Genomic DNA, 25568 nt, shown 5'->3' on the forward strand with positions numbered 1-25568 from the left:
TAAAGAACCTACACAGATAAACAAAAAAACTTTTGTAATAATCTCATATTGTAGAAACACTGCCGCCTGTGCTTTGAAAATATGATTTCATTCAAGTTCCATGTTCCTTTGGGAACAAAAATAAGTTGAGCATGAAACCATGCTAGTATTATGATATATCTATCTCCTCACAGAAAAGTTATTCTGTAGTATAAAGAAAAAGATATGCACCCCAAAGTGTTTTTTATATAGTTTCAATATGAGGCTGTTTTTTTTCCATTTCAGGATGTAAAGAAAGGAATAGAAATAAAAAAAATGTGATAGTAGCTATGTGTATTTTAAACTTATTAATGCATGATTTTAATTGTTCAGAGCCACATTGGGACCCCATGGGAAGAAAGGTGGCATATAAAACAACAACACCACCACCACCACCACCACCATCACCAACAACATCATCATCATCATCATCATCATCATCATCATCATCATCATAGCTTAATTGAAGTAACATTGAAAAATTAGTAATAAAACAATAAATCCAGATGTCCCTTTGCAGAACTAATTTTCCCTGATGAATCTTTTAACATTATATATAAAACAAAAATCCTGATAGACTACCAGACTGGCAGATTCCCAGTGTGGTTTACTTAACAGAGTGATGGATTACGACTCTGAAGAACAGGGTTTGAATCCCCACTCGGCCATGGAAACTGACTGGGGGGATGGAACTGGTAAAACCTCTGCTTAAATATCTCACCTACCTTGAAAGCTCCATTATGGTGGTTGTAAGTCAGTTCCAACTTTACGGCACAGAACAAAGCATGCACCAGATTGGCACACTTTTGTTTAAAATCTTCAGTTCTGAAAATATCTCCTCTGGAGACCGCCTGGTTGGCAGCTAGGCTATGCCCGAGTTTGCACCCCGGGGCATGGTGGAGGCACCATAGCTCAGCCCAGCCATTCCGATTTGAGTTGGCAGTGCCAGCCAGCAGCATGAGCAAGACCCACCACGTTGCCATTGAAGGACTGGGGCAATGGGGCTTCCACCTGGTTGGGGGCAAAGACTTTGACCAGCTGCTTACCATCTTCAGGGGGATGCCTGGCAGCAAAGCTGCCATTGCCAATCCGTGCATTGGTGATGTAATCATGGCAATTGATGGGGGGGGGGGAAACATGGAGAACGCGACTCACTTAGAAGCTCAGAACAAAATTAAGGGATGCACAGATGAACTGATCCTGACTGTGGGCAGAACTGAATCAAAGATACGATCACCGCTGGTTACTGAGGAAGGGAAGACAAACCCATCCAAGACGAATCTGACTTCCCAGCCACCGGATATAAAGCACATAGAAAGTGCTTACAACAGGAATGTCCTGTCACTCACTGCCAGCACATCACCGAAAGTCATCAGCACTCAGTATAATAGCCCAGCAGGTCTCTACTCCTCAGAAAACTTGCCGTCCTTCAACAGTGCAGTGAAGTCCAAAACTGTTGCTGAAAAAAAAAAACAACTTCAGTTCTCCATTTTATGCAGACAAGAGATGTGGTGGGAAAAATGGACAGAAGAAAACATGACATCGCTTTAACTTTGGGCACAACTTCTTTCTGCCTCTTCCTCGGGGTTGCCCCTTCCTCTCCATTGGCCCCTCACGAAAGATTGGTGATGGATGCAGAATCTACGTTCATAATCTAGCGTATGGACTGGACAATACGTCTAGTTCAGTCACGTTCTTCTGTGGCTGATGAGGTCAAGTGAGATGCAGGGAAAGTCAAGGCAAGTAAGGGCAACAGAAACAAGTTCACTAAACTTTTTCCAAGGAATGCCCAAAATTACCACAGGATAGGGGGAGTTTCTCAGGGCTCCCAAAAATCAAACATAGTTTTAGCTTGGCTGTAGGAATGATCATCCCTCAAAATGCACTTAATATCTACATTCATTTGAGTAGAATTACAATAATTTACAAACACTCTATTAGCGCTTTCCTTAGGGTGATGCTGATTTTCTGAGAACTTCCATAAACGTCAGATAAACTAGCCTTCAAGTTCTCACATGCTGTTATCCTCTGGACAACTCTGAAGATCCCCTTTTCTCACACACTCTCTCCCTTATTCCGTTTTTATTTATTAAAATGTATAGGTTGTTTAAATCTTTGACGCCCTGGCCGCCCATTCTTCCCAAAGCTGCCGAGAAAAGGAGTTTACAAGAAAACCAAATGGGCAATCATTATTCCCCATCAGCAATGAGCTGTGACGTGCGTAAATTGCATAATAAATTAGGTATTTGAAGATAAATGAATTTACAATAAACAATTACCGGGCGAAAAGCCCCAGTTCTGCCTCTCCGTAGGCGCAAGATCTGGTAAAAATCAGCCACAGGTAGTTAAGTGATTATAAACTGTAAAAATAAATCAACCCAATATAATTGCTCCAAGGAGGGGAAAAAAATTACCAACATATTTAACATTTCAACAGAGCACCCTTTTCCATATCCATTTGGCATTATCTAATTACCTTCACATTGCATTTCCATCAGTGATATGACCTGTATTTTCCTTTTTATAACTGTCAGGGAGGGAAGCAGGGAGGTGGAGTGGGCAAACCGTGGGCGATAAATCAACCTTACCATTAGGACTGAAATAGCTCATCACCGCACTTCTAAATCTAGGATTTATAAAGATGTCTAGGCTGTATAGCACTGGTGGACACCATAATAAATTCATGAGCATACTGCCAAGGCAGGCTAGTTCATTATGTGGCAGGCTGCCGGCCATTAATCTAGCCGAGAGAGATTCCCCGGGAAACTAAGACTGCTAGGGAAATTTATGCAGACTTAAAGTTACCCATTTCATTATGGATTTAATCTGTTCTCTCTGCCAGAGTGCATGAAAGGTTTTTACAGTTTAGATCAAGCACTTGTAATTCCCCATTTCATCTTATTTCTTCAACAATAATGTCCTAATTTCTTCCTCAAGGAAGAAAAAAAAAAGGAGAGAGCGAGAGAGGAGAAAAGTCTTGGCGTGGAAGGTCTCCATGCCTGCCTTCTTCTGATATTATATTCGATAAAAAATTTATACAATCAATTGACAAAGGCCAATTTTCCCCCAGAATGTTCTATTAACATGTAAATTTCCATATGATCTTTATCGAGTATGCAGAGTGGGAACTGCTAGCCCTCTCTGTACTTGAACCCCCCCCCATGCATGTGCACGTGAATGCATGCTCACACGCATATGGGAAAATGTGAACACTGGTCCAAGGCTATTTAATCCCTTGTCTTTTCCTTCAGAGAAACATACACTGGGATGCTCAAATAACTATTCTTTGAAATGAACTGTAATGTAAACTAACATTCGCTTTCCTCAGTCTGTTTTTTTTTTTCAAATGCGTCTATATTTATTTTTATCGTGTTGTATAATAACTCGGTGAGTTGGAGTCCTGATTGTGGAGCCAGGAGTCAAGATTTAAGTTCCCAGCGAAAAACCAGCCTGTGTGTCCTGGGAAAAGCCAAATAGCTCCAGAGTGCCCCAAGAAGAGCGGCAGACCATTTCCAAGCACTCTATAGCAAGGAAAACCTAGAAATGTCCCTATAAGCTGAAATCAGTAATTGTTATTATAACTTGACAGGTGTTCTATATGTCAGCCTGTGTGTATCTAACTCTCCCACTAACCCAAGGATTCAAACATTCAGGAGAGGGTTGACATGAACATGGGGGGAAAGAGAGTAGGTTCAGCCCAGTGCACTCTCTTGTCATTCCCCTTTTCAAATGGAGCAGTACAGTATGAGAAGAAGAGACCACAGTACTTAGTGAGTCCTCATGTGATCTGGAACCCTGGAAATTGGAGAGACAGCAGAGACCAGTGACTTTCACGTAGGCACTGAATCCATTCTGTGCTTTAATCAAACTTTAAAATAACAATCCATGGCGCTAAACCTAATTGAGGGATAGGGTTCAGCACCCTGGATAGGTCCACTGAAGGTTGGACTAAGACCTGGAGTGGATCCACTAACCTCACAAAATCATAATTCCAAGCCTCCATTGGGCCTGTCCTCTAGAGCATGGTCTCATTGGGGGCCACACTGAATAGGGCCAGCATTCATCTGTAATTTCTAGGATGTGAAAGAAAGCCGTGATCCAGTTGTAAGAGAGGTGCCAGAAGCCACATTATTTGACTTGGGTATTTACTAAACTTGTTTCAGGAAGCTGAGTTTGCAACTCTGCCTCTATAACCTTAAAGCTCCCAATGCAGCCTTCTTTTACAAAGCATTTAGAAAAGATAATTCCATACAGGAATATTTGATTATCCAGGTCCCCCCACCAGCGCCGGTACTTTCTTATTTCTATATTGTTCAATTTGGTTCATCAAAATGCTTGATCAGAAGTCAAAGTCAAATATTTAACTTGGGCTGCTTTAGAATTTTTTTTACTGTTTTAGACATTATTTGGGGCTGGAAGTGATGTGGGCAGAACAAGACCCCCACCTCTCTGGCTGGACCAGCTGTTAGTGGGACCCCCAACCTCGCAGCCTGCATTGGGAACACCTACCATCTGAAGTTCTCTCATCGACTGGGGAACGGGTGAAGCCATCAATAGAGTAGTAGGTGGCACTGGGGAGAAAACCAGAGGTGTGGTCACACCATGGGAACTACTTAAGGAGGGGCTGAGCGAGATCAGATGAGTGTCTTTGGGTAGACACCCAATACCAGGAGGTCTACCAAACCAAGTCCGTTGAGGGCTGTAGGTAACATAATTTGACAACCAGCACAGAGCCCAGGTACATCAGGGGAAGGGACAGGCTGGCTTGCTGCTGCTTGAACCCCACCATGAATGCCCCTTGATCGTGTCCAACTTACCTGATGGGTCAGTATGCTCCTCACAACCCTCCTGAGCCCTCATCCACTGCCAGCCAAGTCCACATCATCCTCGAGGACGTGGATACAGCAACTGCTGTCACCTTTAGATGCAGCAAGGGGGCGCACTGGTCATTCCCATGGGGCCACATGGAAGGAGAAAAACTCCTGTCTGTCTATCATGCCCCTCCTTGCAACATGCCCTTCCTTGCCCACCTCCATGGTCTCCTGGAGCTGGTAGAAGAGAGAGGCTCCAAGCACCTCCTAAAATGGACCAAGGACAGAGACTCTAGTTGTGGGTAAGCATCCTATTGATGCAGAGAGATGTTCTACCCAGTTGTCCACCCAATTTTCATATTTATAGTTGATAAACCATTGCGTTCACACCAACTACTGGTGTCATCATGGAAGGGGCAACTGGGGCCACCCACAAATGAAAATTCCCATTTTTGCAGACAATCTGAGAAACCCTACTAACCATATGGAAGCACTTGAACATCCAGCTGGGTTGTAGGGAGGGTGTCTGAAGAGATTCACATTCAAATCTCCACTCAGACATGAAGTTCATGGGGTTATGACCTCCTATCCTACCTCCTGGGGATGTTGTGAAGATGGCAAAGGGAGCGGGAAGTCTCTGTATGCTATCTCCATCTCTTTCAGGGACCAGCAAGACACAAATGGAAGAAATTCATGCATAAATACAGTGGTGCCTCGCATAACGTTTTTAATTGGTTCCAAAAAAAAAAACCTTATGCGAAAAAAACTTTATGCGAAACACCATTTCCCATAGAGATGCATTGGAAACCGGTTAATCCGTTCCAATAGGCACGGATTGCCGTCCTTAAGCGAAAAAACCCATAGGAAACATCGTTAAACGATACAATGTATCCTCCATTGGAATGTATTGTAGCTGACTCAATAGGTTTCAATGGCTTTGCGAAGTCAATTTTTGCAAAATTAAGTGTGTCATAAAAGGGTCAAAAATGGTTTTAAATGCTTGGATTAGCTTCTGCACCCTCTAAAACGGATGCAAAAGTTAATTTGGCTTTGATCTGACTTTTCGTTAATTAATGGTGAATTTTTTTCCCCCAACTTTTGACAGCTGTCAAAATCTGACAGCTCCATTATTTCCTATGGGGGAAGAAAAAATTCACAAAAAATTAATGAAGACTCAGCAACTGTTCTAAATTCTTGGGTTCGTTAGAAGACCCCCTAAGTTGTGTGCAAACCTGATTTGGCTTTGATCTGAACTTTCGTTAATTTTTTGTAAATTGTTTTCTCCCCCATAGGAAAGCATGGAGCTGTCAGATTTTGACAGGTCCATTGGTTCCTATGGGCCAAAAAACAAAAATTCACAAAAAATTAACGAAACGTCAGATCAAAGCCAAATCAGGTTTGCACATGACTTAAGGGGTCCTCTAACGAATCCAAGCATTTAGAACCGTTTTGGACCCTTCTAAGACACTTTTTAAATTGAAAACAAAAAAAACGTTAAGCGAAGCAGGGGACCTAAAACCAAAAACGTTAAGCGAAGCATGGTCCCAAAAACGCTATGCGAAAATCGCCCATAGGGAAAAACGTTATACGAAGCACAATCTGCCTCTGAAAAAATAAACGTTAAGCGAAAAAAACGTTAAACGAAGCAAACGTTAAGCGAGGCACCACTGTAATGTATTTTGCATCCACAAGGCGAGAATGTGGCCATTATAAATTTTATGGCATTTATTTCTTTTTCTTATTATTCAAATTTTGTGTTGTGTGTTTTCTTTTAAACTGTCTGTCTGCTAAAAAGAACTACATGTCAAACACATTCCTTAGGTTTCATAGAGGGCACTATTATTAAGTCATAACACCACTGGAAATTTTCCCAACACTGGTAAAGTCGCACACGATGGAAGGATAAAATCCTAGACAGAATTAATTTTTGCAATGAAGTTAGAGTTCTTAATCCCAACTGTCCAAGTGTCACTGAGGGAAATTGCTCATATAATTCAAATGCATCCATTCATTAAAAAACAACAACCCAAAGCCTACTTCCTTTGAAACTCACATTCCAATGGAAACAGAAGAAAAAGTATATATCCTAAACCAGAGCATAACAATGGAATTGTTTTCCATAGGGAAACTATTTGCAGGCAAAGATCTAAAGTTGTGTTGTGCTCAGTATACCTACCTGCTTTGCATTTGATCTGTGAGCAAAGGAGTGAGGGTAAGCTTCTGGTAACAACACTGAATTTCTGAGCTTTCTTGTTATATTGTTGTAGTTTATAGTCACTTACCTGAATTTTGTGTGGCAGGACATCAACCTCTTGGATGACAGCTAAAATTGAGGAAAAGGTTTCTACAAACAACGCAAGCTCTCAATATTAAACTAGGATAAGCTATAATGAGGGAGAACAAAAAATGACACACCTTTGCTGAATGGATGAGGGCCGAAGGACAAAACTCTGTCTGGACCACCTGGAAGTCACTTAATAGACTCTTGAGTGGGAAGATTAAAGAATAATCAAGTAAAATGGGGCTAGTTACTTGCAGGAGAAATTTTCTGTGATTGTGGAGAAATTCAATCAAGGTAGCACCAACGTGCATACAATATATGCCCCCCGAAATGTACAAAAGAAGACCTAGCAAAGGGCAGAGATAACACTATCGAAATAGCCTGCTGCTAGTCAAAATTATCTTAAGCTTTCAATTTGTTTTTAAATTTACCTATATCTCATATACCTCCATAATTTGAAATTGCGCAATGCACAATTAAAGAAAGAAATACAACTAAAGAAGGAAAGAAAGAATGAATTATTTTTTATTTTGTGAATTAGTGCAATGCAGGAAAGGCTCATAGGGTTGAATTAGTGGAGCTCTTGATTTGTAGCATCAATAACAGAATCTCTCACTGCTTTCAAGCTTCTCTGTTCCCTCTGAACTGATCCTCGAATCCTCGAAACTTGAGGGAGAAGGTGAATGGATTTCCCTACCAGAACAATACTTTATTGAACATTCCTTATGGTCATTCAAACTAAACATACAAAAAAGTACACAGCAAATATTGCTAATTGATCAGAAAGACACGAACTACCCATCCCGTGCTTGTCGTTTTCTAAGGTCAATAAGAGAAGCCAGCAACTATAACATTTCTAGAACTTTGTGCAGTTGTAAAAATCAGGACAACTCTCATTCTCACAACTGCCAGGAAATATCTCAACATCTCAAAGAATGAAGAGAGGGGGTGGTAGTTTCGTGTTCTCAAGAGAAACAGAAATAGGGATATTTTGTTTTCAGAGGTGAAAATATTTTTTTTTAAATGTTTCCTTCCGGAAAAAGGCAAGATAGTAAGAGTTTGTGAGGGTGGGGTGGCTGTTTTAAAGGCAACAATTCTGGTGTAAAAACCCTGTATTTTGTGAAAAAAATGAGTCATCCTAAAACAAAACAAACCCACTTGTTCTAATGTTACAAGTGATGGAAATGAGGAACTTTCTTGTTCTCATGCAGGAGTGAAAAATCTGCCCGTAGTTGCCCATTCATTAATGGATGAGTCAAGATACACTTTTTTGGGGGGGGGGGCAAGGATGAGGAAAAAAAATCACATCGCTAATCAACACCTTATAGTTTGTCCTTTTCCTACTAGAGATGAGCAGCAAAAGAATTAGTTTGTTGAAGTGACTCAACGGAGCTGTCTCCATTTCCGGATCCTCCTCGGACTCTCATGATGAGAGTTTGTAATTCCAAATTTATCACGGCATTTATGTCACAGGAATCTAATGGGACATTGAAGACGTGTCTGACATCTGCCACGGGGAATGCCAGTTTTTTTTTTCTCTCCCATGGTTGCAAACACTGCACAAGTTATGAAAAATGAGTTGGCCTCAGTCAAGCTTGCCAATTCTTTCATACCAGAGGGTAAGAAAAAGACACACTCATTTAAGCTTTTTGCTAAAAAGGGTGCCCTCAAGCTGTTGGCATCAGGGTGTCTTCAGCTTGCTGAAGCTAACCTATGATGGCATTGCCAAAAGATAACTCCGTTCTGTGCCAAGAATCTAGTCCTGGAGTGTCCTATCTATAACTTAGAGGTACAACGACAATATAAAAAGCTAAACGCGCTGTCTTAAACCACCCTATAGTGCTTAAGATAGGGATGCGGTGGCGCTGCGGGTTAAACTGCAGTAGCCTCTGTGCTGCAAGGTCAGAAGACCAGCAGTTGTAAGATTGAATCCACACGACGGAGGGAGCTCCCATCGCTCGTCCCAGCTCCTGCCAACCTAGTAGTTTGAAAGTATGTAAATACAAGTAGATAAATAGGTACCACCTTGGTGGAACGGTCACAGCATTCCGCGTCTAGTCGTGCTGGCCAAGTGACCACAGAAACTGTCTTTGGACAAAACGCTGACTCTATGGCTTGGAAACGGGGATGAACACCACGCCCTAGAGTCGGACATGACTGGACTAAATGTCAAGGGCAACCTTTACCTTTATAGTGCTTAAAGCACTCTTTGGGTGGTTTACAATTTAATTATGCAAGCTACATTTTGCCCCTCTCACCCAGCTAGGAATGCAGTTTATCAACCTTGGAAGGATGGAAGTTTGTGTCCACCTCGAGCCGGCTACCTGAGCCCACGATCGAACACAGGCCATGCACAGAGTCTTCACTGCAGTACTGCAGTTTAACCACTGTGCCACAAGCCTCCTGTATATACTAAACCCCAACCCAAGTTTAGGCCAAGCATTCTGGATCAGAACATAGTGTTCAAGACTTATGAGGAACAAATGCAACAAAAGTAAGCATATCAGAAAATAACCTTTGGTTTTGGAGGCAGATACTCTAAACCACTGAGCTATCCAGCAGTTCCTTCATGCCTTTGAGATCCAGCCTCCTCTCTTTTCTGTCTGGCCTGTCTACTTTTGTGACATCCCACTTGACGAAGAGACCTGATAATCTCAGAAGCTTGCAGATTGCTATACTTTCTGAGTTGGCCGAATACAGCTGTCCACCTAGGATGGCCTTCAAAGTAATATACAGTGGTGCCTCAGTAGACAGTTACCCCACATGATAGTTTTTTTGCTAGACATTGACTTTTTGCAATTGCTATAGCGATTCGCAAAACAGTGATTCCTATGGGGGAGTTTCGCTAGACAATATTTGGTCCCTGCTTCGCAAACCGATTTTTGTTAGACAACGATTTTGACAGCTCCCCCCGTGCTCGCAAAACAGGTGTTTTCGAGACCTACGCTTCGCAAGACAGCTATTTAAACAGCTGATTGGCGGTTCGCAAAGCGGCTTTCCTATGGCCGATCTTTACTAGACAATGACGATTCTTCCCCATTGGAAAGCATTAAACAGGTTTCAATGCATCCCAATAGGGAAATGCTTTTCGCTAGACAATGATTTTGCTAAACAGCGATTTTAGTGGAACGGATTATCATCGTCTAGCGAGATACCACTCTATTTCCTCTGTTGATGCTTTTTCACCTTCCCCCTCTTTTGCAAAACCCACTAAAATTGTTTTCTGAACAGAAGGAACAAGCTAGCTAGCTCAGACGTACACAGATTTAAAAAGAAAACCCACACAGAACGTCGTCTAATTCTCCCCCTCCGCCGCCTCCTTCCAAAATCACAACACAGCTTGCCAAGAACTAACAATATGTGAAAAATGGCTCGTCCCCTCCGGTTGAAGCATTTTATAAATAAATAATTAAAACAATGGCGAGCGTCATGTTCCATGCCCCCAAATCCCGGAGCACCTCAGCTCTTTAAACTGAAGTATTTGCCTCAGCTTGCATATTGCAAAACCCATTCGCCAAAAGATTATGGGCCTTTAAGTGTCAACCAGGCCTGAAATATGACTCTAGGGCTTTTTGAATGGTTTTGAATTCACAAATGCAAGCAAATATCCACTCTTGGCTGGTTTTTCTTTCTTTCTTTCTTTCTTTCTTTCTTTCTTTCTTTCTTTCTTTCTTGGCTGTTCTGTAGTGATCATGGCGCAAAGGAAGGAAGAAAAAAGGAAGTGAGGAAAATGAAAGAAAAGGGAGGGGAAAGAGAGAGAGAGAATTGAACAACAGGGCCTGTTTTCGTATGCAAACATGAATTCTTTATAGGATAAAATGCATTTGTGAATTAAGGAGAAGATGCATATTTATATTTCAACTCAAAATGTGCCCAAAGCAAATGAACAGTGAGAGCTCTTTTGAAAGTTCAGGGTGGAAAGTACCACCCTGCAAGGGGGGACCCCATGGGAAATCAAGTGACTTCCTTTGCTCTCCACAGTAAAGGAAAAATAGGCTAAATGGGGTCGGGGAGGGGAAAGCAACCCCTCATTACATGTAAAGCCATCCACCTATAATGCAGATGGAGGACTAGGAGCTTAGAGGGGTAAAAAGCACAAAGAATCAAGTCAACCTTCAACATTTAATTTCATAATTATGAATTTCTTTAAAAGAAAAACTTCTTTTTGTCAATGCATGTTTCTCAAGAATTGCCTTTGTTTTCATTGACTTGATCACATTTTAGTAAGGCACTGCTCTGATTATTTTAAAGTCCGGGATTTCCTTTGAACTGCAGAGCTGGAAGGGACCCTATGATTTTTCATGTCCAACCCAAGTCAATGAGGCTCCATAGGGAATCGAACTCCCAACCTTTGACTCCACAGCCAGATGCCTAAGCCACTGAGCTTTCCAAGAATTTCACATTGAGGAAATCATGCAAATATATAAATTAGGGGTTTTTTGTCATGATGTGCCATTGTATATAACTGTTGGTGTTCTGTTTATGGTTTCCTTGGTATGTGAGATATTTAGAAAGTGGTTTTCCATTGCCACCTTGTAGTGAGTTTTCATGGCCAAGTCGGGATTTGAACCCAAGTCTCCATCTCTCTAGTCACGACACCATACTGGGTCTCAGAAGCAAGGGTAAGCATTGCAAAGATTAAGGTGAACTTTGGCTATGATCAAAATCAGAGTGAGAGCCAAAAAGCCAGTGAAAACTCCCCTTCATTCTGACTGGTCAAAGGGGTGCAGGAGTGGCCCTACTATTGGGCCATAATATCAGTGGAGCCCAATGGGAGGCCTGCTCCTGCACAACTCCGCCCCATTGGAATGCAGAGATGGACTACGGGAGCAGCAGATGGGGGAGAATGAAGGAATATGGGCACACAGATACTGGATGTAGTCACAGATTTTGGAAGTCATCATCACAGATAAACAGAGATTTATTGTAACTTAGTAAAGGATACTGCTTCTTTTTCTGCAAGGTAATTACTTAACACTAGGCACTCGTCTTAACTTGCTAAAAAGCTGGGGAAAGGCAGATTCTTAATCTTCGTTAACAATAACATTTCAGTTTCATCATTGATTCTGCTATTGACTGGCATCTGGACATTTAGACAATTGCTTTGATTCTTGTTTTTCCAGGCTTTGTGTTTCAATTGTTAGTCTCCTGGTGCTAATAAATAAAACCTAGAATGAAGAAAGAGAAAAGAAGTAGCTATTTACATTTTGCATGCTATCTTTTCACAGATATTGTAGATTTACAGACACATGTCATCATATTTAGATTGGGGATAGCTCATGACTAGGTAAGGGGGCAGCCCCCCAAAATCTGGGGTGAGGGGGCCCCCATCCCATCTCAAGAGGCTGCCCACACTTTAGATATTAGAAGCAGAGATGAGCACAATTTTTTTTAAAAAAATCACCAAAGTGGTTCAAAAATCACTAATTCATTTATTTGTATTCAACAAATACGAATCAATGAGTTTTAGTGATTTTTGATTTATTGATTTATTTGGCTATAAAACATCCCCCAAGGAATACAGAGACACTAAGATCACAGAGAAGCTTCCCATTACTCTCTTCTGCAATCCCTCCAAATTTGGTGAAGATTGGGTTTCTGTAAGACATTTGCTAAAGGGCACTTTCCTTGGGGGACTCACTTTTTATGTGTATGACTTGGATGTTTGAAACCCAGTCTTCACCAAATGTGGAAAGATTATAGAGAAGAGTAAGAAGAAGCTTCTAGGAAATTTGTGTGTTTCTAGATGGCAGCGTGGGGGTGGGAACTTTCCTAGGAGGCCCTCCTTGTGGGTGTATAACTCAGATGTTAGAAATGCAAACCTCAGGGCATTCATTCATTCATTCGTTCGTTCGTTCATTCATTCATTCATTCATTCATTCATTCATTCATTCATTCATTCATTCATTTGTTTATTTATTTATATCCCACCCATCTGGTCTGGTCAACCACTCTGGGCATATAGAAGACAGCCAGGGTAGCTGAATTTGGTATCTGTAAATGCTGAAGGGGATTATTTATAGGGGTTTTAAAATAAATAAAAAATGAATTGACAAATCAATACATTTATTCGTCAGAAAAAATTGTAAATTTGTGATTTGTGATTCATCGACCTTGACATATCATGAATGATAACGAATCACCATTTTTCTGATTCGTGCCCATCTCTAATTAGAGGAGGTAAAGAATATGACCACCAAAGTTTTCTCTCTTTTTACGGATAATTTGGCTCAAAATAACTTCCAAATTTTATCCTCTGCAATTCTGATGACTTTAGAATAACAACTATCATTCCAAAATATTCAATGAGAACATCATTATATAGCCAGTACCCAGCTGGCTACGACCATAAAGTTCATGCTGGTTGGAGTGTTATCAGCTCTGTAGTCCTTTAAACAAAACAACACAACTTTTGCAGCATCCACTAGTGGTATAGAGCATTTCCTGAATGTGTTTTCAATTAAGGCAATTGTCAGGATAACTTAACATTCTGATCACTGTTCTGGGCTTTCCATATTGATTAGGAAAAATATATTCCTGATAGTGTTGGTCAATAGACAAATTAATCATTGGCTACTGATAGTTTTACTGCCTGCTTAATGTTTCTGTCTGTCATTGAGTTACACTCTCCTCTTCCTAAGATGAACTAAAGAGTGGAAAAATCACTGCCTTTCTGAACAAACATAAACTTACAGCACACTCTTGTGCCTGTGTACTTGGAAGTAAGCCAGGGTGCCTTCAGTACGACTCACTCTCATGGTGGATTATAGCCTAAAGCTTTTGGGGCCACACATGTTTCATGCTAATGAACGAACGAACGGACGGACGGACGAACGGACGAACCAACCAACCAACCAACCAACCAACCAACCAACCAACCAACCAACCAACCAACCAACCAACCAACCAATAAATAAATAAATAAATAAATAAATGAGGCTGGATGTTACAAACATGAGATGGAGGAAGGAGAAAAGAAAAGTTTATGATTTTGATCAGCTATTGTAACTCTTGCGCTGTAGTTACACTTAAGTCCCAGGATATAAAGACTGCTAAATAGTTTTTTTAAGTCATTTCCCAAGCTTCGACTTCTCCCCACAGTCCTTGATAAACTTATAGTTATACGTTCTATATATTCTACGAAAGGAGGGATGTTATCCCTTGTTAAATTAGGACCACTTTAGTTCCATTATATATCGATTTAATTTCATGCAGATTTGCTTGTTGCATTTAAGCTCCACAGTCCACTCTGAGTCATACTTTTAAATTAACAAATCAATTAATTAACAAATGTACAGCATCATGAGAAATCAATGGGGCTTCAGACACTCAGAAGGTTTCCGTGCTCCTTCTTTAAAACATCTACTTTAATCCATTTTTGGCAAATCTCCTTGCTTCCTTTTTGATTTAGTTGACTAGGTTATGCACTGTAGCTCGTGGATTCATTAGCCTTCCAACTAGGCCAGATGAGGACTAGTAAATCACAACACTGTCTTTCTCTGAAGATAATTTGCACAGAGAAGCAATGTGCATTTCTTCTGTTGATTTGAAATAAATACCAAGGACCTTTTCAGGAATCACTCTTGGCTTGTAAGCATGATCACCTTGAACTGTCTCATCCAAAGCTGTGAATTGAACTAGACATTCAAAGGAATGAGTATTATGCTGTTAAATCAGTTCTGACTTATGGTGACCCTTTCCAGGGCTTTTCAGGTAGAGAGCTCCCAGATGCAGTTTACCATTCCCTTCTAAGTATTTCATTATTTAATTTTTACCTTGTTTGTTTTCTGTTCTTGTGTTGTTTAGAATTATGAGCTGGGTCATAGTTGTTAACCACCCAGAGCAGTGCATGCCATTAAATCAGTATACAAATGTATGAAATAAATCAAAATAAAGAAATAATCCTAATTTGAACAGTCTACTGAATCAACTGCAGAAGTGGCATGTAGGCAAATCCCATTGATTCAGTTGGTCTATTCTAGTTGAAGGTAGAAATAAGATTTTGAGGATTGAATTGAATTCAGCGGGAATTACTTCTGAGTAAACATGCATAAATTTAGGCAGAAGAACATTTATTTGCCTGGAATTTCCAAATGAAGTGAAAATGCACCAAGAGCCATTTCAAGATTGTTTTACAGTCCACAAAATTAATGAAACCTTGGGGAGAAAAAAAAAGGAAGGGGGAGCAGAACCTTCACCATCTATGAAGCTATATTCAAATGTCATAAAAATATTTAAATCTTTAATTAATCTTCCTCCCCCCCCCAACACACTCTTCTTTCGCTTAAACAATAAATGTAATAAAGTACATACATTTACATTACGGCCTCTTTACTGCATTATCAACAGATGCCAGGCATTTAAAGATTTATAGAGAAATGTTGTTAGGCGGGTAATTATGATAGGATTTTATGTAGAGCTTGCCATAATGCTAAATATAGCTGCTTTATATTAAAAAGGGAGATTCAATAATGCCAGCCATGAAAAGTAGTATAATACAGACTTGATCTAAAGAAAGTCCAATTAAAGAGGACACTAGAACCCTACCTTCCATCTGGTTGAATATTTTCATTCTTTGTTATTAAGCCTAGCTCTCTTACCTTTCATGACAGATAGGGCCTTCTGAGTGGTGGTGCCGTGAGACATTCATTGGCTTCTTCTCTCTCCATATTTAACTGGGTTCTCAAGCATCACTTCTGTATGTCATCCTTCTACTCTTCAATGGCTGTCTCTTTGGGAGATCCCTTAACCTCCCAACATCTCTATTGTTTTGGTTGGCGACCTTTGTAGCTAAGAGCATTGTCCCTGAGAGAGGATCGGAAAGAGAGGACTAGAAATGGGTCCTTCTTGGTGGTTGCTCCCCAACTCTGGAACAACCTCCCACCCCAAATCTGCCTGGTCCATTCACTGGGAATTTTCAAGTGATTGCTAATTACCCCCCACCCCGGAATAAAGACACAAGACAATAGCTATGGAATAAAACATGGGCCACACTTTATTAAATATTTATTAATTCCTTCAATAAAAAGAGGGGATTCTGCAGTAGTGTGGAATCAGGTTCTGCAGAGGGGTCTCAATGGACCCCTAACAAATATAATGGGCGAGTCCCAAGCCCCATGTTCCCGCAGTCATGGTTACAGCCCAAATTTGACCACCCCCAACCTCAAGCCCCCTTCTCATTGTTGACTGTTGGTCCGGGAGTGACCCCAGTGCATCTCCTCCCCCAGCACTGGAATCGCACCATCGGCAGCGCTAGAAAATCAGATGAGCTAAACCCTACCTGTAGTTGCAAGGGGACTCACCAAAACCTGTTGTATCCAGACTACCCGCCAGTGTGACCAATTATAACCCGAATGATACAACCTAAATCCCCCTAACCAGTGTGGGATAGGTGAAAAATCCCCGCTTCCATTAGCCAATCAGGATGTGGGTCAAAAATTCCTATCCAGCCCCAAAACCGGTGAGCAGTAAAAACTCACACTACTATATAGGGTGGGAGGGCAGGTAGCCAGAAGCAAAGAGGATGAGAAGAGGGAGAAGCCTCTCTTGAATATCTAGCTCCTCCCAACCCCACTCTAGTTCTTTACATGAGACCATTAAGTCTCGTGCCATCCAGAGAGGAGGATAATGGTGGGCTGCACCAGTGAAGGAGCTCACCAGCAGACCGGACATTATCCCCCTTTCACTGGAATAAAGACACGAGACAATAACCAGACCTCAAGCCCTTTCTTATTGTTGACTGTTGGTCTGGGAGCGGCTCCAGCACATCTTCCCCCCCCAAGCACTGTAATCACACTATCGGCAGCCTTAACTCAACCTCTTTCCTTGCTCCTGCCTTCAATCATTTTTCTAATCCTATAGTCGGATGTATAGTCTGCATACCCCCGAATATTACCTTAAAAGGCCAGAGCTGACATTCTAGCTTGAATGGAACCTGGTGCTAAACCCTTCCTATTCAGATGGACTATGAACTATTGAACCAGTGTTCAACAGGGGCAGGCCCTATCAACTCCAAATCAACTAGTTTCCTGAACTCCTGGAATTGTATACTCACTGCCATGTACCCTTTTCACATCCTTGGGGCCAAAGACAAACCTATCGCTCACTCCGCATCATCCCACCTATTAGCCAAACTTCTGCAGGCAGTGTCTCTGGAAACTCGTTGGCTCGTGGATCTAACTCCTTGAACTGACTGGTCTGTTGGTGTGATAGGGCATCAACTAAAGTATTATCCAATCCAGGAATATGACATGCCTGGATCAAAATATTATACCTCAGGGCCCTCAATGTAAAGGCACACACCAGTGCCAAAAATGCATGGCTGAATTAGCCCACTCATGGGCCCACAACCAATTTGCCTAAGTTCTTTCGGGCCTATGTCTCCTTCGCCTCTCCTTCTCCCTTTCATATTCCTTGTCTACATCCTTTTTCCACTTCTCTATTGAGTAGTTCAAATAAATCTACATAGAGACCTTCTCAGACCTTTTCTTTAGCTGCCGGAGTTAGGTGATCTCCTAACTGCATAGCATGGTCCCCAAAAGGCAGAGCCTTCAACGGGACTGAATTATAGCCTGTATCTGGCAGCGATGGATAAGGTCAAACTGCAACTCCTAGTGTTGATCCCAAAACTGGCTGAAATGGAACCTGGCAGTAAGGGGCAACCCAGTTGCTTGTTGACAAACACAGACCAGGCCATGCACCAAATGATGCTCTATATCCCTGCATGTTGGGTGCTGTGCAGAAAGGCCAACTAGCCTGTCCAGCTCCCTGCCAAGACCAAACTGGAACTGTGTTGGTAGTGTCAGGTGTACTAATCAACTCACGGGCCAGTATTGGTGGTGGTTTTTCCTGTTCCTCGCTGCCAAACTGGGCATCAGATGACTCTTCCTCCCTGTAAACCTGACGACCTTGCCGTCTTGCTGTGGGCCTTTCCACTTCTATCATACTCTCCCCACATTCTTCCTCATCCTCTTGACATTGAGGAGTTACCATTGCAGCATCTGTCTCCCTTCTAGATGTCAGTGGCTCCTGTCCTTCATTCTCTGAGGCAGCAAAACATGACATTTGGTTTTCATCCATAGTTTTAAGCTTAGTCTTTTGTTTTTCCTTTTAGCCTCTCAGCTTGATCTACGTGGTTTGGGTTCGCTATGCTGCACCACCCTTTGAGCAGCCCTTTTGGCTTCTAAGACTGAAATCTTTTCTTGAAGCTGCTCCCATATTGGCCACACCTCCTCATCCAAAGATGACTGAAGGGGTGAAAGCTGGGGAGCAGCTCACTTCCTGGCTGGCTGCTTATCTTTTTTATTCCCCTGGCCTTTCATGGGGCCATTGCAACAGCTCAATATGAATGCACTATGTAAATGCAAAACTTAAACCCTGACTCACTGCAAGACAGTGGAAGGTTATAATGTCACCCCTTCTCTTTATTTATTATTTCAAACAAACAAACAAACAAAACTAAGATAACTTCCATTCACTCCAATGAGTCTGCAATCTAAAACTGCATTTAGCCCATTTAAATACTGTACTCACAAATCATAATGGTTGGGGATTTTGTGCCCTATATTCTGAAGAAAAGGCTTCCAAGCTCTGCCTGTAGCACCCAGTGAGGTGGAAACTTACTTTTCCAAATTAGTTTGCAACAATTTGAGCTCTAAAGTCCTAACGGGGAGTTAGTTACTATTATAAAATTCTTAAAAGTAACTTTTCATCTTCCAATTTCCCATTTCTTGAATGTATCCTAGTTGCTCTTCACAAAAACAACAAAAACATGAAACCAAATGCTTGAAGTCAACAGACTACAAAATCAAACCGCTGGTTCATTTAGCTCAGTATTTTTCATATTGCAACTTGGAAAGTAAATTTTAAAAATGAATTGGAAAGAATACAATTCCGAAGTCTTTAAAATAGGAGTGTGTGGTGTGATATATATATATATATATATATATATATATATATATATATATATATATATATATATATATATATATATATATATATTTTGGCCACTACAATTGCCCTTTATAATTCACTCTGTATCTCCCTGTTTCTTAAAAGTAACTAACATAATAAATATTTTTCAAAAAACAATAACATTTCAGCGCCATGGTTCTAAGAACTGTGTTTTAAAAAGTCATTCTAAACAATAACTCCTCATTGTCTCATCTCTCAAAAGTGACCTTTGCCATTTTAAAAATAATTAGTTTTTAAAGAAACATGTAATGCTACAAGAGAACAAACGGCTAAATCAAAACACTGCTCCATTTAGCTTAGTATTAAGAATATCACAAATTGGAAAGCTACTTTTTAAAAATTATTTGTAACAATCTCCAAGCCCTTAAAAAGTTATTAGATGCAATTGTAATGATGATTTCAGTATCTCTTTAGCTCCCTGCTTCTCAAAAGTAACTAAATAGTTACAATTTAAGTAGCTTTTTGAAAAAGATTTGGATACTGCAAGCCACTCCAGCACAAGGGAGCAGCGGAAAATAGCATGAGGCAGAGAACGAACTATGTGATGGTCTTTCTCGAGCATTTAGTGAGAAAGCAGCATTACAGCTATAAAAGTAACTAAATTCCAGCAGCACTCCAAAATGAATGAAGCTGTCAGTCTTAAAGTTGAAGCTTCAACGTAGTGTAGCTAGGCCTTCATTATTGGGGGAGTGAATTCATAACAAGGAGTGTGTTGTTTGTTTAACTAGTTACTTCTAAGTTTGGTTCACATATGATGGAAATCTTTTGCATTGACCTCTACCAGCAATGGCAAGGTTACAGTGAATGTCACCAGCTTCCCAAAAGTAGGTTTTAGCCTCCACGGGCCTGCTGTGGCCCACTAATCACAGCCACATTAAAGCAATGTCAGGGCATATCAATTGATTTGATTTCGGAGGCCCAATTAAAACATAAAATATAGCCCTCATAATGCTACTACTTTGGAATAGCCATGTGGCAGCTTTCCCTCTCTGCCTCTTTTTTCCAGCTCTCGAGAGGACCCGCTGGGCGATAAGGAGGTCAAGCGAATGCATAAAAGGAAACTATTCCCGAGTCCAGGGTGGGGGAAGAGAAAGATCTGTTGGCATTTGACATAATTTATAAGACCAGAAAGGCAGAAACAGGAAAAAGGTTGATGTAGTAATAACATTAGAAAGAACTGTAGCCCATACTAGCTACTGTTCTATAAGCTGCCAATCAATAGCTCTTTTATTAGTGGGTGCAATCAATGTACAGGAGACAGACCCGGCCAATTAAGGTTATCGACTGACTGAAGACTTGCAGGAAACACTTCTTCCTCTGATTTTGTTTTCCTTTCCAAGAGGGAGAAGCGAGCTCTCCTTTTTTATCGCTGGATTCCCACCAAGTCATCTCCTGGAGTTCCTGTAGAAAGGAAACGTTGACAGAAAGCAGACGAAGCCTATCTCGGAAGCCTTTAACCTGGGGTCAGCCGAGGGAAGCAAGACATACAAAGGTCCTCGCTCACTCACTGACACACACACACACTTGGAAAATGTCCTTCCAGTACACCAGTCTTTCCCATGTTTCTGACTGCTCAAATGTGATGGTTTCATTCTTTACCCAGTGATGGAAGGACCTTTCTTCCATCTGCAGTTTTAAGTTAGCCATTCTGACTTTCCCCAGCAAATACATCGATTGGAATAAATAGATTTGCCTTTCCAATCAAACCCTTCGTCAATTTTTCTTTTTGTAGCTTCATCGTTGGATCCAGCATGGTCCACAAAAGCACGCTTTTGGAGTGGCGCACAAAATGCCTGCGGTAAGGGACATGGCACAGAAATACTTTGGGAAAGAGAGATGGTACTGATGCTGCAGAAAATCAAGACATGCTAATGAACAACTGCAGGAAGGCACAAAGAGAAATCCTTGATGCATCCATTGCACTCCAGAAATTAGGTGGGGGAATCTGTTGTTACATCACATCAAGTCAGAACAGACTCACGGTGACCCTGACTGGGGTTTGAAGGTACATGGGGTATTTAAGGAGTGGGGCTTCCAGTTCTACTCTCCCAATGAGTTCTCATGGGAAAGCAGGGAATCAAACACTGCTCTCCAGAGTCCAAGCTCATCACTGTATCCACAACACCACAGTTTGGGACCTCAGTACATGGTGGAATGCCTCCTTCTGAGAAAGCTTGCTTGTCATACCCATTGATCTCAAGGTGAGCAGCTGAGTGTGCTTACCCTGAGGAAGGCATGGAAAGAGAAAGCAAGGAACCATGACTTCCTTGGGATAGTTCCATCAGTTTTGGAATTCATTGCCACCCAAAATTTGTTTAGCTCCTTTCCTGGAGATTGTGAAGAAGTCCTCCAAAATCTTTTTCAGTAGGCTCCTTAAAAAAAAAAAAATCACCATTTAAATACTCCACTTTGAGTTTTGACCTCTACAGCCATCCAATTAGCTTTAATCTTAGTGTGCCCTCTTTTTTTATGTTGCTGCTCTTATTTTGTATGTGATACCTGGGTTTTAGAGTGACCATTTGGCTAGATGAGTGGTGTAGAAGTAAATAAATAAACCTTGAAAACTAAAATTACAGTAGTAACAATATGAGCTAATGATGGCCTCAGTTATTTTCCCTGTGTGTTCGTGTGTATGGATTCTTAAGATATCAGAGTTCAAAACAAGAGAGAATTTGGACACAGATGGCAGCTGTTTTAATAAATAAGAAGTTCCAGCAACCTAAAGATTGACAGGTTGATGTGCAGCCGTGATGAATGCTCAGCATCTTAGATTAAACCTTGAGGGAGTTCAGGAAACATGTGACTTCTCAAAATCCATGTAGAAGAAATTCCATCAAGAAGAAGAGGGGAAACAGTCGATATCTGATGCCCAGGTTTCGTCCAACAATGAAGTGCTCCAAGGGGGATTCACACCTTTGCACATCAAGGTGGAAGAAAAAGAGAGTTCAAAATATTTTGTTTTGTACAGGTAAAAATACAACAGCTAGACTGGACAATCCATTTACTTGACAGTCTTGGGGGTGAGCCATTGGTTCTATTCAATTGATGGGACCAACTGGGTGGAGCTGTATCAGAGCATCACAGTCCATGATATCCCAGACACCCCCACTCCAGGGGCAAGGGCACTAGGACCCACTCCTCCACACAGAGTTTCAAGTCCAAAGGCACTCAATGGCACAGTTGGTCATGACCAAGCAGAGGCAAGAGCACAAGGCACGGAGAGGCAGGAGTGCAGCAGAGGCAAGAGCAGGGGTAGGAACATTGAAACACAGAGACTCAGGAACAGAACACACCTTTGTTACTGAGGAAAGTTCTGGGCAGAACCACTCCTTAAATAGGCCTTCCTTCCAGGTATCCAGGTGAGCCTCGTGAGTGGCTCAGCAGCTGCTACACAGGCCAGGGGCCCGATCCTGCAAACACCAGGCTGTTCCTGGGTCAAGCTGCTCCCAGTCCTGCAGTTCCCAGGGCGGTATGGGCCAGATCCTGACACAGAGCTGTGAAAAAAAAATCCTGAGATTCATAATTCAAGAAGTAACTTTCCAAACCCTGAAGAATATATTTTGGTATTTGCACACGGAAGTTGTTTTTCAAGGAGGAACATTTGCAATGCTTCTGCTTCTTCCATGGGCAAATTAATCTTTTCCTCCTCTCCAGCGTTGTTTTCCATCCAGACTTAATCCTGTTCAGGAGGAACCTGTAGAAATTGGTTGGTTTCTTTCATCAGTCATAACGACTTTTAGTTTTTAGCAGTTCTAATGGATCTAGTCTAACAGGGCAGTCCTACCTCAATGATGGGGTAATTTCTGTAGGAATTTGTCCTCTGCCAGTAATCTGTTTTGTTGGCTAAAATCTGCTGAAGGAAGAACTTAAAGGTGGGGCATAAAAGATGAGAGGAATGAGGAAGTCAAGTTACTCCATATCTATATACAGCATTATAATCTATATGAAAATTTTTAGAAGGCAATATTGAAAGATTTCACAATGCAAGATTTCTCTTAGCAATTCTTTGGTTTCAGAGCTCTTTATTTCTCAAAGAATCCTTGGTGGGGTGTTTCTTCACATTGACAAGGAAAAGGGCAAGCAGGAAGAATGTTACAATAAGGAAGTAATGCAGTGATAAACTCTTGGGGGAGAGAATACTGATACATCACTTAGCATTTAAAAAAATGTATATAATAAAACAAGCACAGTGGCCCTGCAGTTCCCCATGGCACTGAAAACACAAGTGGGTGCGAAGTAAATCAACAGCAACGTTCACACACGCCAATTATCCCCTCACTCTGACTTGCATTGGGATATATTCTGAAGTCCCAAAACTATGTCAATAGGGGAACCATGCAAAGTCCTAGTAAGTCTTGAATAAGGATTCTGAAAGCAGGAATATATTCTAGATGAAAATGCATATTACCTTATTTTTCACTCTTGTCTCAGGTGGGAACATTGGCAAGACCCTGAGCTACTTCAGAGGACACCCTCTATAACTTTGAGAGATAGTTCAGGATTGAACTATACATTACTACAGTGGACTCATCCAAATTATTAGTGTATCCTGTTGATTTTTTTAAAAGGAGATTTATGCTACCTTTCGCCTCATGCAACAGATGGGCACGTTCAATAGTTAAAAGGGCCCTTTATTTTCCAATTTCAAGGGTTTTCTTTTTTTTATGTGAAGTTTTTGGATGCAGTGCAACCCTATTCAGCCGCGAAAGGGAGACATTGTGCTAAGCTTAATTATCAAAGGCCGAAACACACAAAGCAATCAATCATTTTGTGACATGTTCACAGCTTTGCCATTTTGGAGATGGGGGGGCGGTATTTGTGTGTGGCTCTTGTACCAAAAGTCAAAAAAAAAAAAAAGGTTTAAAAGAAAGGGAAGTGTCAAAAAAAGAGGGGGGAGGGAGAAATCCACACAGCTGGCCCCCTCCCCTTTCCTCTTTTTAACAGCATATCAAAATATCAAGACTGCAGGGAGATGAGTGAAAAATGTTCATTTGTTTTCTTTGAAACTAAATCCAACTTCTTCTCTCTTTTTTTCTTCTTGGCATGCCAGAATGGGAGTCATTTTAGATGTCTTTCACTGTAAACACCATCTTCCTGCCAGAGTTTGCATTATAATTAAGGCGGATTTGAACAGTGAGAGAACTGTCATTTCTGAACAGCTTTACTTAAGAGGAGCAATTTTTAACTGCCAGATAAATGCTCCACCAACTGCATTTCTGGGGAACACTGACATCCAGTGGAAATTTGGGATTGCTGGACTGGACGGATACCCACATGTGTTCCAGAGGGGTGGGAGTAAATCGTAAGAACAACATATTGTCTGTCAGATGTCCGTGGAACCAGGGTTGGGGAAATTCTGGTTCTCTAGATCTTCTTGGATCTAACTCCCATGATCATGTTGGGATGATGGGTGTTGTTTAGAGGCACATTAAAAATATATGAAGAGCCATGCTGGGTAAAATTTAAGACCTACTTAGTCCAACATTCCGGATACACATTGGTTGATTTATAGGAAACCAGTCAAAACATAACTTCAGTCTCCCTTGTTTTGCCTTGTAACTGACATGGCACAGCATCCTGCTCTTGATCCTGGAGGTGGTGCAAAGCTGCCTTGACTTTGCCATCACTGATAACCCTAATCTCCATGAATTTATTGAATTCTTTATGGAAGCCAGCCAGGTATCATTACCTCCTGACAGTGAGAAGAAGCACTTTTGCGTGTGTGACCTGGTTCTCTCTTCATTCACCTTCACTGGATGATCCTTCACCCTCCAAAATGACAAAGTGTCTTCTCCTATCGACTTTATCCATGCCATGTCTGATTGTATGCACTGCTGTCATGCCCATCATACTTCTTTTAAGCTAAATAACGCTATTTCTTCATTTAGGACGTGCTGTCGTCCCTCAATAATTTTGGCTCCAAGTTCAACATTGCTGCTGAACACTTAATCTTGTTAGTTACTGTAAATAGCTGTCTGCTGTTGAGTCAATTCTGACTTATGGCAACGCTTTCCAGAGTTTTCTAGGTAGAGGATATTCAGAAGTGGTTTGCCATTCCCTTCCTCTAGGGGGCACTCTTGAACTGTGCAGCTTGCCCAAGGCCACATAGGCTGGCTCTTCTGGGATGCACAGTGGGGGAATCAAACTCACAATCTCTGGTTCCACAGCCAGATAACTAATTCTCTGAAATACTTGATGACAACTTTATTAATTAATACAAAATAACAAATGAAATCCAGAAATCTTGCAGCATGGAGTATATCCATTAAAATTTCCAGCAAGCCAGCTATACTGTCTTCCATTCATGCTCTAGTCCACCTAAACACCTTCATTCTACCACCACCAACTTCCTCTAACTGCTAGGCAGTATTTCACTACTACTGTACCTGTTCAGTCTTGACTGAGCTGTTTTGATGTTTCGCCTCTTTAACAATTGCTTGTGTTTTGTTTTATCATTACACCCCTGCAACCTGAAGTGCACCCCT

The 25568-nt window shown here is 41.3% G+C and overlaps 1 pseudogene across 1 annotated transcript; it reads left to right on the forward strand.

Annotated features, from left to right (window-relative positions):
* The first annotated feature begins 975 nt into the window (after positions 1-975).
* On the forward strand, positions 976-3802 carry LOC110082474 (PDZ and LIM domain protein 1 pseudogene; annotated as a pseudogene). Its single transcript, XR_013538600.1, has one exon. The product of XR_013538600.1 is annotated as a PDZ and LIM domain protein 1 pseudogene (transcript).
* The last annotated feature ends 21766 nt before the right edge of the window (positions 3803-25568 follow it).

The sequence above is a fragment of the Pogona vitticeps genome, chromosome 10, assembly GCF_051106095.1.
Source record: "Pogona vitticeps strain Pit_001003342236 chromosome 10, PviZW2.1, whole genome shotgun sequence".
In the NCBI taxonomy this organism is placed as follows: domain Eukaryota; kingdom Metazoa; phylum Chordata; class Lepidosauria; order Squamata; family Agamidae; genus Pogona; species Pogona vitticeps.